The sequence below is a fragment of the Notolepis coatsorum genome, assembly GCF_963971535.1.
Source record: "Notolepis coatsorum genome assembly, chromosome: 1".
NCBI classification, from domain to species: domain Eukaryota; kingdom Metazoa; phylum Chordata; class Actinopteri; order Aulopiformes; family Paralepididae; genus Notolepis; species Notolepis coatsorum.
The window spans coordinates 84,135,207-84,151,226 of record NC_140165.1 but is presented as its reverse complement, the minus strand read 5'-3'; the positions used below and the strand labels follow the sequence as shown (position 1 = coordinate 84,151,226).

At 47.2% G+C, this 16,020-nt stretch overlaps 1 protein-coding gene across 1 annotated transcript in view; it reads left to right on the top strand.

Annotated features, from left to right (window-relative positions):
* Positions 1-3,004: 3,004 nt before the first annotated feature.
* The window catches only part of trappc1 (trafficking protein particle complex subunit 1), a 32,377-nt gene continuing 19,361 nt past the window's right edge, over positions 3,005-16,020 (top strand). Inside the window, exons 1-2 of the mRNA XM_084315841.1 lie at positions 3,005-3,047; positions 4,088-4,104. The gene's annotated coding sequence lies outside the window, so the exon portion shown is untranslated. The remainder of the gene's footprint in view (positions 3,048-4,087; positions 4,105-16,020) is intronic.

Genomic DNA, 16,020 nt, shown 5'->3' with positions numbered 1-16,020 from the left:
GGGGGGGGGGGGGGGGTTGGGTAGGGGACACACACACATTTTACACTGTACATTGGAATGTTGACAAAGCCTTACTTGGTCATTTACTGTACAACTAGGTTAGGACATTTGTAGGGGCCAGTTTCGAATTGCAGTCTCACGTAGGTGTTTTTTGAGAGTGTTTTTGAAGGTGGGTAGTGATTCACATTCCTTTACAGCTTTAGGCAGGGCGTTCCACATTGATGTGGCATAATTGCGAAACGTGTTTAGTCCCTTGTTTGAGCCGAATCTGGGTTTTACATGATTTGTGGAGCTCCCTCTGGTGTTGTGATCGTGGTATTCACTGACCTTTGGGAAGTATTTTGACATGTACATGGGTACCTTGGTCGCGTAGTGTATCTTGTAGACCAGGCCCATTGCAAGTTGCTGTACTCTGTCGTCTACTCTAAGCCATCCTAGGTTGTCAAAGTGGGCAGGGGTGAGGTGGGTTCTAGGAGTCAGGTCAAGTAGTAGTCTGACTAGCTTGTTTTGAGATGTTTGTAATTTGTTTTTTAGTGCCTTTGAGGTGCTTTGGTACCATGAGGTGCAAGCATAGTCGTAGTACCCTTGAATGAGTGCTCCTGCTAGAGTCTTCAGGGTATTCTTGTTTACCAGAGAGGAGATCCGGTACAAGAATCGCGTTCGTTGGTTGACTTTTTTTATTACATTGGATGCCATTTTGTCACAGGAAAGATTAGCCTCTAGGATGGAACCCAGGTAGGTAATTTCATCTTTCCTTGTGACAATATTGTCACCCACTGTAACCGAGAAGTCGTCAGTCTTGCTGAGTTTGTTATTTGAACCGAAGAGAATGGACTCTGTTTTGCCCATGTGTAATGATAGTTTGTTGTCGGCGAGCCATATGCAGATTTTGCCTAGTTCCGAGCTGAGGGCTTTTTCAACCTGTAACTTGTTCTTGTCAGAGACCAGCAGGGCTGAGTCGTCCGCAAACAGGAACAAGTTGCAGTCACAAGCTGACGACATGTCATTTGCATAAATTAGGAATAGTAGCGGTCCTAGTATGCTTCCTTGTGGAACACCACAGCTCACTGTGAGGGGGGGGGATAGGGTACCGTTTACTTCCACCATCTGTTCCCTCCCCTCCAGGTAGGATTGTATCCAGCTCACTGATAAACTATCAAAACCAATTGCTTTTAGCTTGTCAATCAGAATGGTGTGATTGACAGTGTCGAAGGCCTTTTGTAGGTCCAGCATGACCATGCCGCAGTATTTGCCCGCGTCCACCTCTTGTTTGATGTGGTCGTTCAAGTAGAGAAGGCATGTGTCAGTGGAGTGGGATGTTCTGAAGCCAGATTGGAATTCGTAGATTAGATTTTTTTCCGCGAGGTATTTTTCGATCTGTTCGTATACTATTTTTTCCATGACTTTCGAGATGGATGTAAGGATAGAAACAGGGCGGTAGTTACCCGGGTCTAATTTGCTGCCCTTTTTGTGCAGGGGTGTTACTCTCGCAATTTTGAAGTCCTTGGGGACGTGTCCCTGTTTTATGGAGAGGTTTATTATGTGTGTGATGACTGGGGTGATGGCTGCTGCTGAGTCTCTGAGGAATTTGGAGGGGATGTTGTCATGGCCAGTGGCCTTGTTTGGTTGGAGGGCGCTCAGTTTTTTGAGTACCTCATCTGTAGTTACTATTTCCAGTTTGAAGTCGTCTTTGTGGACGCCTAGGTTCATGTAGTATGCTACTATGTGTTCTACCCCATACTGCCCTGAGTGGGAGGGTAGTTTGTTTACCAGTGTTGTGGCTATGTTTGTGAAGAAAGTGTTTAAGTAATTGGCTACATCCAGCTTGTCTGTGATGAGCGTGTTGTCCGTCTTTATGTTTATGTTTGAGAACCTGGTTTTGAGTTTTTTACTGCAGCCTAGTTGATTGTTGAGTAATTTCCAAAGTTCACGTGGTTTATTTTTGTTTTCCTCGGTTTTGTCATTGATGAAATTTTTTTTTGCAGTTTTGATCATGGAGTTTACGTCATAACATTACTTAGTAAATATTCATAACAATACTACAACTCTATGTATACATCCGATTAGCACTATTACTCAGTAGCACTAATTTAAGATATTTTATATCCATTAATCACCTGTACATTTACTGTTACATTTGCACACTGGTTTTGGATGCCAAACCTGATTGATTGATTGATTGATTGATTGATTGATTGATTGATTGATTGATTGATTGATTGATTGATTGATTGAAAAGTTTATTAACAGATTGCAGAATGGGTACAGTACAGTACAGCTCAATACATACAATTGTTAGAGGATGTAGACCTGAGAAAGACTTTCGTCTTGTTTCCATCAGGGTCCCCCATTTTCAATTCATCATATGACACACACGACATACAGATAGACAGTACTGCTACATCTATACATTTATGACATACCAGATTTTCAAATACAGTACTGTTTGTGATACTAAAAAAATCCAGAAAAAGAGTGTATATACATTTGACATAGAAACTGTGCATTGGAGGAGGTTGGGTAGGTGGGGTGGGGCTGTACATTGGGGGGGGGGGGGGTTGGGTAGGGGACACACACTGTACATTGGAATACTGACATTACATTTGACATAGAAACTGTACATTGGAGGAGGTTGGGTAGGTGGGGTTGGGTGGGGCTGTACATGATTGGAGGTGTGTGTGTGGGGGGGGGGGGGGGCACTGTACATTGGAATACTGACAAAGCCATGCTTGGTCTTTATTGTACAACTGGGTTAGGACATTTGTAGGGGCCAGTTTCGAATTGCAGTCTCCCGTAGGTGTTCTTTGAGAGTGTTTTGAAGGTGGGTAGTGATTCACATTCCTTTACAGCTTTGGGTAGGGCGTTCGTTATACTGTACTTGTACTTGTATATAGTAGGTGGTGGTAAGTAATGCAATTTATTGGATGCCAACCGTGAACCGTACTCGTAAAACAAAAGAGATTAACTAAAAATAGCGGAATGTCTTCTGGCATCGCAGCGGACTCCTCTTAGCGGGGTCCCGACTGAGCTGAAGCAGGAAGAGGAAGGTAAACACATTTGGACATTTCCTTATGTCCGATAAATGTTGTGTTTTATGTTATTATTACGTGTCTTTGTTGTGTTTATGAGACGGTCAAGAAACCGTTACAGTATCTAGTTAATGTTAGTTCGTTTAAATATGTTTCCTCGTCAGTTAAACCATAAACAGAACCAGACGGCCTGCTGCCTGTCTGCCTCCATAGGTCGGTGGTACTGAGTCAGTTAGATCAGATCAGATTAAAATAGATTGTCATCATACATCACAAATACAGTACAGCGAAAATAAGTTTGGCATCCAACCAGATTGCAAATCTAACACTAAAGTACAATATAAATATATGATATACAGGTGATTAAACTGGATATGAAATATATAAATGAGTACTACTGAGTAATACTAGTGCTAATCAGATGTATACATAGTTGTAGTGAATATGTACAGTGATACAGGTATAAATAAACTATGGTAGTAGTAAGTCATACTGGCCAGCGGTATAACTTAATAGTAGGTAAGGGATATGTACAGATATAGTATACAGTATGTAAAAAGGATTATATGCAAAAGGCAGGTATATACAGACAGAAGTGGATACATATATATACAGTAAAAATAAATGTGTATATACAGCATTATTGTACATGCTATCATACAGAGTTATGGGTTACATGGTGCAGGTGTATAAGTGTGACTATAAGCCAAGGTGATACCGTGATTATACGACTTACTTAGTGAAATGTACTGTGTCTCTGCTGCCACCTGCACACACTACACCTGTACAGTGATTATTATACTGTGATTATGATATAATAACTTGGTGCTACTAGTTGTTTCTGAGCTGCTTTGCACACACTACACCCATGCTGTGAGTGTTATGTTATAGTCTAGAGCTACTCTATCACTGTTTCATTGCCACTTTGTACACATTATATCCACACTGTGAATATTGTAAAATAGTGCAATTTGATTGTGTTTCTGCTGTTTTTTTTTAATGCTATTTCTATGTTTCTGTTCTCCTTTTTGTCTATTTCATTGATTGGCTTCTACAAGGCAGAGGAGCCAAGACGGTAAGCATTTCACTCCTGTATGCTGTACAGTACCACTGCACAGAAATGAGACATTTTCTTTTGAAAGTGGTTACCAATGGTTACAGGCTGCCATGTCGGAAAGAGAAAGAGAACTACATAAACATTCAATGCAACGTCTCTTGTGTTTTGGTGCCAGTGGTTCAGAACACACAATAACATTCACCTACAGACACGTGGTACTCAGTAATGTTAGCCTACAGACCGACATGTGGTACACAGTAACGTTAGCCTACAGACATGTGGTACACTACACAGTAATGTAATGTTAGCCTACAGACAGTGGTTCGGGAGGTAGAGCAGTCGTCTGGCAATCCGGAGGTTCCCGGTTCGATTCCCGCTCCTCCCGGGCAGCGTGTCGATGTGTCCTTGAGCAAGACACTTAACCCGTAATTTGCTCCCGATGAGCAGGTTGGCACCTTGCATGGTTGCCCCCGCCATCGGTGTGTGAATGTGTGAGTGAATGGGTAAAATGTGAGTAACAAATTGTAAAGCGCTTTGGATAAAGCGTTATATAAAAAAGCAGCCATTTACCATGTGGTACACAGTAATGTTAGCCTACAGACATGTGGTACACAGTAATGTTAGTCTACAGACATGTGGTACACAGTAATGTTAGCCTACAGACATGTGGTACACAGTAATGTTAGCCTACAGACATGTGGTACACAGTAATGTTAGCCTACAGACATGTGGTACACAGTAATGTTAGCCTACAGACATGTGGTACACAGTTATGTTAGCCTACAGACATGTAGTACACAGTAATGTTAGCCTACAGACATGTGGTACTAATGTTAGCTTACAGACATGTGGTACACAGTAACGTTAGCTTACAGACATGTGGTACACAGTAACATTAGCTTTTTTTTTGTATTTTATTATTTTTTAAACAAACACATAAACAAACATGACAACACACGATAAGATATACAAGCATTAGTTGTCCGTGCACATCCAATGAGATCACATTTTAGTTAATTGTCTTATATAGGATATACCCTTAATACCTGTTATCTAAAAACCTACACACATTATGCTCCAGCTCGTACCCCCCCCTTCCGGACCCCCCATTGGATAATCCATCCATTTTCCCTCGCTCCTAACCAGACATTACCATTATATGCTAGCTTTTATTTTCTCCACCACTTCTAACCACAATGTCATTTTGGATTCATTGAGACCCAAAATTCTTGCTGTAGACATTTCTTGATAGATCACATCGAGATATGTAATAATAATCCAGACCTTTCGGCACATTTTTTCCGGTTGGAACCATCGTGATGCTATCAGCTTTTTAGCCACTGTGATACCCAATAAAACCAATCTCTTTAGCTGTGGATGTACTGCACACTCAAAAACATCATTCAGCAGTAGTACAGAGGGGTGTACAGGTATATTCCAAGTTAAGAGATTTGATAGTTGCTGGGTCACCTCTTTCCAGAATATCTTAACTGGTGGGCAGTCCCAGTACATGTGCATAAATGTCCCCTCGTCCCCATTTGTACATAAGGAGCATTTGGAGTCTTGTATAAGACCCATTTTTCCAGTCTTATACTGTAGGAGTCAAGTATGTCCTGTGAATATAGTTAAGATTGATTTGTTGATGGTCCGGGTTCCTTGATGTGAATCGAATATTTGCCCAGGCTTCTTGCCAATCAAAATCACTTTCCAGGTCTGGTATATCCCTCCTCCAGACGGAGTCTAGGTGGAGGGTTTCATATGAGGACGTTAGTAATTGATGATAAAAATCTGAAACAAAACCTCTTGATGTCTCTCTTTCATAGAAGAATTTGTGGTATCTGTGGTGTACAATTGGTATATTTAATGGAACACCGTGAGCCTTCAAACATGCCAATAACTGTGCGTAAAAGTAATATGTGGACTTGGTGAGATAAATTTTTTTGCGTATTTCATTGAAACTACAAAAACCCTGTTTATTGAAGACGTCTCCTAATGAGTGTATGCCTTGCTTTTCCCATCTAGGGAATCTTATAGGTTGTTTTCCTATCCAGAGTGCATTGTTATTGAATAAGGGAGTATGATTATGCCATTTATGTAGGGTAGAATATTGTTTTTGTGTTTCGCGCCATATCCGGATCGCATGAGTGATTATGGGGCCAAATTTCCGTTCGCATTGCTTAATTGGTAATTTGGTGTATACTATGCCCTTCAGCTTATGTGGAGCTACTATATTTTCTTCTAAATTTCTCCAGGATTCTAATGCTTGGGGATCAAACCATGTTGTTAGTGGTCTTAAAGTGTACGCCTTAAAGTAGTGGTAGAAATCTGGAAATGCCATACCTCCGTCTGCTTTGTTTCTCTGTGCGGTGGATCTTTTTATACGTGGTGGTTTGTTATTCCAAATAAATTTGTATGTGGAGGAGTGTAATTCTTTCCAGTAACCCTTTGGAGGGGGTAACGGTAGCATTGAGCTGAAGAAGTTGATTCTAGGTAGGACGTCCATCTTGATTATTGATATACGTGCCTGTACTGAGTTTTTAAGTTTCGACCACCTGACAAGGTCGTATTTGATTTTGTTTGGGATTTTTATGTAATTGTGCTTCACCGTTTGGCTTATGGTGGGGAATATCTCAACTCCCAAACATCTAAATTGTTTTACCATCTGTATCTCTTTTGGGAGGGTTATATTTCCTTTTGCAGGGGCGTTAAGTGGGAGGAAGGCCGACTTCGGCCAATTTATCCTAAATCCCGATAGATCTCCAAAGTCCTCAATCAGCTTGAGAAGATGAGGCAATGCTGTGTTGGGGTTTTGCATGAACAGTATTACGTCGTCCGCATATAAACTAATTTTGTGTTGTGTGCCCTTGATTATGATTGGTTCTATGGATTGGGATTGTCTTATATATTGTGCTAAAGGCTCTAATGATAGATCGAATAGTCCGGGACTAAGAGGGCAACCCTGTCTGGCTGAGCGTGATACCGGAAAGATTTTGGAGATGATTGTACCTGTTGTAATCATGGCCGATGGGTCTTTGTATAATACTTTAATCATATCAATGAATCCTTTTCCTAACCCCATCTGTTGTGAAGGATCAGATTAAACCGAATATGTATATTTATTTATATATATATATTTAATTGTATTTGTATATCGTTTGATATCCCCTGTATATTCCTTGTACAATATGCATTGAATATCCCCGTTTCTACTAAACAGCCCATAATAGTTTCATTCTACCATTGGACTAGAACCTGGCGCCAGGTTGCCATACCCCTAGGTTCAAGTTCAATCGTGCCGCCTAACATGTCGAGGCAGCCCCCGGTTCCGCGCAGTAATATGCCGGGCGAAATACGTGTGGTACTATTTGTTCATAGCGCATATATATATGACGCTCGTAAAGTAGAACTTTCTTTTAGTCCAGTTCTTTACCCTCCAACAGAGTGACAGACGCAAAAGCCTCCCCACGAAGCACGTGCGGTGTAGTAGGGCCTACTTGGCCCAGAATAGGCATTGAGACATCGTGTAGATTAATAGTTGAATGGTCATAGTTTGGCACCATACCGTCGAGTTGGACGTATTCTATTAAGCTAATAATAGTCTATTTATGTATGGTGCATCGTTCGGTTCGAGTCCTACAGTTATCAGTACCCCCATCGTTCCTGACGTTATCTGGACGCTTATCCAGGCTGGTCAGACCCCTAGTGGTGATTGCATCCGAGGAGCTCCGGGTCAAGAGCGACTGGACCTGTATATTGGATTACTCTACCCGACGACGGCGAGCCTTCCACGGCTCTTGGATTATGCTTTATGTGCTTTGATTATTCCATGGATAAAGGCCAACACTGTCGAGTGTTGGAATTACCCCCCGGAGAGGACTACAGGTGAGGCGGCGCTCTACACGTGAGGTCGCACCACGTCTCTCCGTCGTGGACCGGCAGATACCGTTCCACAGAGGGTCCAGCTGTGTTCGTCTGCGGCCCCAGGTTCTGTGGGCACTGGGTCTAAGACTTTGGATTCTCCCAAGACACCGTCGGCCAGATGGGATACCGCCAGCGACTTCTCTAACCCCCCCCTCCTACTGTCTTACAACCAGCGGGACCCCCCCCCCCCCTTAGTGTATCCAGCTATAATTATTTAAGTACTATCGCTATCGTTTCCTAAATATTCCAGGTTGTATACTTACTCCCTGCGCAACCAGAGATTGGACATTCAATGTTGATTTACCTACGAATACTCATTTGCCATAAAAGTGCATACTTAACATTTCAAATCATAAATGTAATTAAGTGAATATTGTGTACACCCTTTGCTGTATTAAATATTCGATTTGGTCCATTTGTGTTGGTTCGTTTCATCAGGTGGGAAAGTGTTCATCATACTTATATCTTGTACTGGGTGGCCAGAAGTTAAAGTACATGAGGTAGTGGTATTAAATATCATATCTAACAATACAGTCAGGGAATTGTACCCCTCAGCTACAATTGGTCCTTCGAGCCGGATGGTAACTAGTGTAATATTAATATAGTGTTATTAATATCGAAATGGCCTATGATGAACACTCCACGAAACGATCCTCCTAACCTAGAACGCCCGCGGCGCAGACGACAGACACCTCAGTACTTAGAGGCTTACACTGTCAGTCAACTACCTAGCCTTCGACAAACGGTAAACGTGGTAAAAGTAGAAAGTAAAATTATGTCTGACCTTAACGACCAGGTTTCCCCGACCACAGAGGCCCTAGCAGGTCCTAATGTAACTGACCAAGCCCACGGTGGAGACCAAGAGGGAATTGACATGCCTTTACCCCCCGCCACTACTAAAGAAGTAGTCCCCGACACGCCCCGGGAGGAAGACAACCCTACAGAGAGAGAACTCTGCACGGAAGAAGAAGAGGAGAGCGCCGAGGAACTAGAGCTCCAGGACTCCCCAACGAGTACCCCCAGGAGCGGTTCACGCAGGAGCGGCTCACCTCCACTACCGCCTTCCCCCAGCGAAGCGGAGAGGATACTACAACAGGCGTTCCTCGTCAGCCTGACAGCCTCTACCGAACGCGATCGGCTCCAAGCACAGACGCTTAGCGAGCGCGAACGTCTCCAAGCCCAGGCGACCAGCGAGCGCGAACACCTCCAAGCACAGCAACGGAGCGAAGAACAGCGCACAAGTCTGGAGATGAGACGCTTCCAGATGGAAGAGAATATGGCAAGAGACCGCGCCGACGCCCAGCGCACCGCTGCCGGTGCCCAAAGAGACGCAGAGCGCGACAGACTACAAGCGCAACTAATAGAGCAGCTGATCAAAAGGACAACTCCCTCTCCCTCCGCCAGGGGCTCAAGGAACTCGTCGAGACAGCAGTCAAGAGCAGCGTCACCGCAACGAGCAAGCGACCCTGAACTTGACCAACAGACCGAGTCTAGACCCCCCGCAGACCCCCTTCCCATACCGGTCCAAGCGAGACCCAGCTACAAGGAAGGAGCGGCCTACACTGCGGAGAAGCTAAATAAACGATTACAAGATCTGGAAGATTTGATAGAAGAAGAAGAGGGAGAAGAGGAGAACCAAGCCCGACGACAGCACAGTACTCCACCGGACCAGGAGGTCCCATACAGTCCAGGCTATACCCCCGCGGCGCTGCGCTACAGACCCCCGACTCTATTTACGGGTGAGCACGACGCACGACCAGCCCCGAGGAACAGTACCTGGACCAGCGGGCCATGGTACCCTGCCAGTACCGGCCCACAGCGAGGCGCAAGAGGGGACTCGCCCAGGAGGTCTCTCCCCCAACGCTCGCCGATGTATTCGCCATCCACGGCGTCATACAACGCCACGCCATCAATCCCAGACTTCGTCTATGAGAGTCGAGCACAGTACACGGAGCTCCGGATGTGCTTAGAGACAATGCTGGCGGATGTCATTGATGAACGCCACAAGTATGCAATATTATTGAAGCACCTGAAAGTACAGCGAGCACACAATATAGCGCTAGCCTATGCTACCTCCTCGACCCCATACACAGCGGCCCTTGCAGCGCTGGATCAAAGATATGGACGTATATGGGATTACGTAATCCAGGAGATAAGGCATATTGACCGCCTACCCCCAGCCACAGACAATCGCTCACTAGATGACCTGTCAATCAAAGTGCAGTCCCTGGTGGGGATGCTGGGAGCTCAACGGGAGAAGGGCAGGCATGAGCTGTACGCCAACTCTAACGTTGAGAGGATTTTGGAGAAGCTGCCACCCGCAAGACAGGAGCGCTTTCGGCGGCAGAGGGACTACCGAGATCCCGACGGCCCCGAGCCATCCCTCCTTGATCTGGCCGACTTCCTGGCGAGAGAGGTCAGCAGCTTACGACTGGACACCTTCGGGCGGAGCACGCCAAGCTCCAGAGAGGGACCCAGGAGAATAAATGATGGAAGAAGATCGGTGACTGTCATGCACCAATCAGAGTCAGTACCGAGCAGTAAGAGTCACAGCACCCCCTCGAGGAAGGAGAAGTGGAAGATAGCGTGTCCCTACTGTGAGAAAGAACACTGGCTGTCACAATGTGACACATTCACAAAGATGAATGCAGAAGAAGTGAGCCAATGGATAAAGTCCAACCGGCGCTGTTATCGATGTGCGCGGCCCCACATGGCAGCCGAATGCCGCCTAAAGAAAAGGTGCAGCCGGTGCGATGGAGCCCATCTAGATATACTACACGATAGTAACGGAAGACGGCCTACACCTGCACCACGGAGCGGCACCAAGGCAAGTGTCATGTACATTGACCCCGCCAGCAGCAACGGAGCTCAAGTGCTCTTAAAGGTAGTCCGTGTGACATTGAGCTACCAGGATAAAGTCATGGACACTTACGCCGTCCTTGATGACGGGTCAGAGAAGACCCTTCTGCTCGCCTCCGCTGCGACTCAACTGGGACTGCGGGGGAGCAAGAACGAAATGACGATTCGGACAATAAGAAGAGATTTGAAGACGATAAAGGGCGAGAATGTCTCCTTCACTATCGCAGCCAACGGGCAGCCAGAGCGACAGTACAAGATCACAAATGCTTTCACCAGCCAAGAAATAGGACTCTCGCAGTACACCTACCCTGTCACCAAGTTGATGGATAAATATGTGCACCTGCGCCAATTACCTATCCCGCTCATAAACGGCGCTACCCCGACCCTGTTGATAGGCTCCGACCATGCAGAACTCATAGTCCCGATTGACCGGGTCCACACCGGTCCCCGAGGCTGTCCTGCAGCCGTCGAGACCCGCTTAGGATGGACATTACAAGGCCCCCTCGCTAAATCTCTCAACCGAACCGCAGCCACTAGCTGCTTCCACTCCCGAACGACAGAAGAAGACACCACTCTCCTGCAGCATGTCGAGAGGCTATGGACCCTAGAGACAATGCCCTTTAAGAACGAAAAGAAAGACATTCGCTCTAAAGAAGACATTTACGCCATCCACCTACTCGAGCAGGGGACAAAGAGAGTCACAGTCGGCGGAGTGATGAGATACGCAACTCCACTCCTGAGGAGAGAGGGAATGCCCCCCTTTCACGCAAAGAAAGACGCCACGGAGCGCTATCTACTGAACACAGAGCGGCGCCTGGCCAAAGACCCCGCTCAACAGAGTGTGTACCGAGCTGAGATTGAGAAGCTAATCACAGCGGGACACGTAACAAAGATTGACATTAAAGAGGCCGATCAGACGACCGAATCATGGTACGTGCCGCATCACAAGGTCCATCACAATGGCAAGGATCGCATTGTGTTTAACTGCAGCTACCAGATCGGATCCCAAAATCTGAATAAAGAGCTTTTGCCCGGCCCCACACTCGGCCCCTCCCTACTAGGCGTGCTACTGCGCTTCCGCCAGGACAAGGTGGCTATAAGCGGGGATATCAAAGGGATGTTCTTGCAAGTGAGACTAGTAGAGGAGGACAAGCCTCTGCTACGGTTCCTATGGAGAGAGAAGATCGGAGATGAGAACCCATCCATCTACCAGTGGGAAGTACTCCCCTTCGGAACCACATGCAGCCCGTGCTGTGCTACATTTGCACTACAGAAACACGTCACAGAGGACCCAACAGCAAATGAAGAGGTCCAACACAGTGTGAAGAACAGTTTCTACGTAGACAACTGTCTACAAAGCGTCTCGACTCAAGAAGAAGCCGAGGCTCTCCTAATCAAGTTACGCGCCTCCCTAATCAAAGGAGGCTTTGATCTCAGGCAGTGGGCCAGCAGTGACCCGCACGTATTGCGCAGCCTCTCCTCCGCAGACAAGGCTGCCAGCAGCGAGACCTGGATGGCGACAATCCCAGGAGAAGCCCAAGAAATGACACTAGGATTGGTCTGGCGCTTCAAAACAGACTCGCTCCACTATAGACACAAACCCTTGGCTCCAGAGCAAGGAAGGTCGGCGGCGATACCGACCACCAGACGGAGTGTGTACAGAACACTCGCCAGACAATATGACCCGCTGGGATGTATTCTACCTTACACCACCAGGGCAAAGATGATTGTACGAGCACTATGGGACAAGGACCAGGGCTGGGACGACCCAATACCCGCACACCTTGCCTCAACATGGAGAGAGTGGGAGACGGAACTCCGCTCACTCCCAGGTGTTAATATACGCCGCAGCTACTTCCCATCCACAGTGAGGCCAGAGACATGCGAGATTGAGCTACACGTCTTCAGCGATGCCTCCGAAGTAGCCTACGGATCGGTTGCTTATTTGCGTGCCCAAGAGATGGGAGGAGAGATACACACTGCTTTCATACTGGCCCGCTCAAGGATAGCCCCACGTAAGCAACAATCTATCCCACGTCTAGAGCTCTGCGCAGCCCTCGCAGGAGCGCATCTAGCCACGTTAATCCAACGTGAACTCACCATTCCGGTGCATAGAACAATCTTGTGGTCAGATTCCACGACAGTACTCACATGGATTAAGTCTGATTCATGCAGATACAAAGTCTTCGTGGGAGTCAGAGTCACCGAGATTCAGGAACTAACAGAAGAAGCAAGCTGGAGATATGTGGATACCAAACACAACCCAGCTGATGTCATCACCCGGGGAATGTCCCTGGATGACCTAACCCGTCACAACATCTACAGTGACGGACCAGCATTCCTCCAGCTCCCGGAAGGAGATTGGCCTACGCCCACCCCGAGGGAAGCAAGTAGAGAGGAGGCTGAGAACAAGAAGCCTATGTTCTGTGGACTGAGCACTGTCGCCTCCACAGACCCGAACATAGATGACTGCATTACCCTAGAGAGTGCGCAACAAAGGACATTCCTGCGGCACCACCCAGAGATTCAGTCCACCACTGACATGTCAGCAGCTGACTACGAAGAAGCAGAACTTCTTCTACTACAACGAGCCCAGAGAGACTCGTTCCCCGATGAGCTAGACTGTCTACAGGGAGGAAACCCCGTCCCATCAGACAGCAGACTGATTCACCTGGCACCAGAGAGTGACGCACATAATCTCATCAGAGTGGGTGGTCGCCTGCGGAGAGCCCCCGATCTACCAGATGACATTAAGCACCCGATCGTCTTGAACAGCCGACACAAGGTCACAGAGCTGATCATAAAGAAATACGACGAGGATGTGCACCACGCCGGAGCAGAGAGAGTCTTCGCGGAGATCAGACGTCGTTATTGGATATTACAAGGGAGAGAAGCAGTACGGCGCTTCCAGCGAACCTGTCTAGACTGCCGTAAGTGGCGCGCGCAGCCCAGCATACCACGGATGGCTGACCTACCCCCCTGTCGCCTCCGAATCGGCGACAAGCCATTCCACTCCACAGGCATGGACTGTTTTGGCCCGTTGTATATAAAAAGAGGAAGAGGCACCGAGAAGCGGTGGGGTATTGTATTCAAATGCATGACCACCAGAGCGATACATATCGAGCTCCTTCCGACCATGAGCACAGACTCATTCCTTATGGCCTTCCGGAGATTCATATCACGGAAAGGACAACCGTCTACATTGTTGTCTGATCACGGGACCAACTTCAAAGGCGGAGAAAGAGAGCTGAGAGAGAGCTTCCAAGCTATGGGCCCAGAACTTAAGACCCACCTCGCTCCAGCCCAGGTTGACTTCCAGTTTAATCCCCCGAACGCACCCCACTTCGGTGGAACCTGGGAACGAGAAGTACGCTCTATAAAGACAGCCCTGTATGCCGTACTCGGAGCCCAGACTGTGGCAGAGGAAGTCCTAATGACAGTCCTCACGGAGATCGAGGGAGTATTGAACTCCAAACCCTTCGGTTACGTCTCCAGTGATGTAGCAGATGTCGACCCAGTCACCCCCAACACACTCCTAATGGTGCGGCTGGACCCCGCGCTACCCCAGACAATGTACAGGCCCGAAGAAGCGAACGGCCGAAGAATGTGGAGGTACAGCCAAGTACTAGCTGACAAGTTTTGGAGCAGCTTCCTACTTCACTACCTACCATCTCTACAGACCCGCCAGAAGTGGGTAAAAGAGAGAGACAATTTGACAGAAGGAACAGTCGTCATGATAGTTGACCAGTCACTCCCCAGAGCTATGTGGCCGGCTGGCCGCGTAAGCAAAGTGATCACCGGTGCCGATGGCAAGGTCCGAGCAGCTGAAGTACTCGTCCAAGGGCGCACCTACACACGGCCCGTGGCGAGGCTCATAGAACTGCCCCGACTCCCAGATACTATCGATGATGACCATGACCCTATGACTTTGTGAGTTGACTGACCTTACAGCGGACCTTGAGTGGAAGACAGTGCGGTTAATCTGTCTCTGCTTAGCTAATTAGGTGGGACTAATTAGGGGGCGGCTGTTGTGAAGGATCAGATTAAACCGAATATGTATATTTATTTATATATATATATTTAATTGTATTTGTATATCGTTTGATATCCCCTGTATATTCCTTGTACAATATGCATTGAATATCCCCGTTTCTACTAAACAGCCCATAATAGTTTCATTCTACCATTGGACTAGAACCTGGCGCCAGGTTGCCATACCCCTAGGTTCAAGTTCAATCGTGCCGCCTAACATGTCGAGGCAGCCCCCGGTTCCGCGCAGTAATATGCCGGGCGAAATACGTGTGGTACTATTTGTTCATAGCGCATATATATATGACGCTCGTAAAGTAGAACTTTCTTTTAGTCCAGTTCTTTACCCTCCAACAGAGTGACAGACGCAAAAGCCTCCCCACGAAGCACGTGCGGTGTAGTAGGGCCTACTTGGCCCAGAATAGGCATTGAGACATCGTGTAGATTAATAGTTGAATGGTCATAGTTTGGCACCATACCGTCGAGTTGGACGTATTCTATTAAGCTAATAATAGTCTATTTATGTATGGTGCATCGTTCGGTTCGAGTCCTACAGTTATCAGTACCCCCATCGTTCCTGATGTTATCTGGACGCTTATCCAGGCTGGTCAGACCCCTAGTGGTGATTGCATCCGAGGAGCTCCGGGTCAAGAGCGACTGGACCTGTATATTGGATTACTCTACCCGACGACGGCGAGCCTTCCACGGCTCTTGGATTATGCTTTATGTGCTTTGATTATTCCATGGATAAAGGCCAACACTGTCGAGTGTTGGAATTACCCCCCGGAGAGGACTACAGGTGAGGCGGCGCTCTACACGTGAGGTCGCACCACGTCTCTCCGTCGTGGACCGGCAGATACCGTTCCACAGAGGGTCCAGCTGTGTTCGTCTGCGGCCCCAGGTTCTGTGGGCACTGGGTCTAAGACTTTGGATTCTCCCAAGACACCGTCGGCCAGATGGGATACCGCCAGCGACTTCTCTAACCCCCCCCTCCTACTGTCTTACAACCAGCGGGACCCCCCCCCCCCCCTTAGTGTATCCAGCTATAATTATTTAAGTACTATCGCTATCGTTTCCTAAATATTCCAGGTTGTATACTTACTCCCTGCGCAACCAGAGATTGGA